The following is an 810-nucleotide window of genomic DNA, read 5'->3' as shown; positions in this document are numbered from 1 at the left end:
GATGGATCATCGGCTCTCTTCTGGAAAGATGTGTGGTTTGAGCACGATCAAGAAGCACCACTCTCCGAGATCTTCCCCAGAGCCTTCTCCTTTTGCACAAATGAGGATGAGCCCGTGGGCACTACTTTGGAAGCGACGGTCCCAGCTATGCTCTTCCATCTACCTCTATCTACCCAAGCGAGAGAGGAAGTCAGAGAGATTCAGCAAGGTTCGATGCATATCATACCGGAGAGGGGTTCCGCTGATTCTTGGGTTTGTACCCTCGGAGGAAAATTCTCGGCCAAAACTTACTACAATCACTGCTTCAGAGAAACGATCGCTGATGAGACCTTCTTGTGGCTTTGGAAGCCCAAGAGCCCCAATGTTTGGCTGGTTGTTGCTGGTAGACCGCCTAAACACGAGGAACATGTTGAAGCGTAGGCATTATGTTGTTTTGGACAACAACTATGCGTGCATGCTATGCCAAAACCCTCCAGAGGAAACAGTTGAGCATCTCTTCTTCTCATGCCCTTTTAGCCAACGCTGCTGGGACAGAGTGGGACTGAGATGGCCGAACATTGGCAATAGGATCTCTCTGTTGCATGATGGTAAAAATCAGTGGAGGCAACCGTTGTTCATGGATATTTTCTTGCTGGCCGCGTGGAGCATCTGGAAAGAGAGAAACAATGAATACTTCAGAGGGGTGCCTCACTCTTTTGCCGCATGGCTGGATAGATTCAAACACCTCTTAAGCCTCCTTGGTCACAACTGTATAGAAGAGCTTCGTCCCTTCTTAGACTCTTATATACAAAACTTGTAACCAGTAGTGTT

The sequence above is a fragment of the Triticum dicoccoides genome, chromosome 3B (assembly GCF_002162155.2).
Source record: "Triticum dicoccoides isolate Atlit2015 ecotype Zavitan chromosome 3B, WEW_v2.0, whole genome shotgun sequence".
Lineage (NCBI taxonomy): Eukaryota > Viridiplantae > Streptophyta > Magnoliopsida > Poales > Poaceae > Triticum > Triticum dicoccoides.
The sequence above is the reverse complement of the archived record's forward strand: the minus strand, read 5'-3'. Positions refer to the sequence as shown.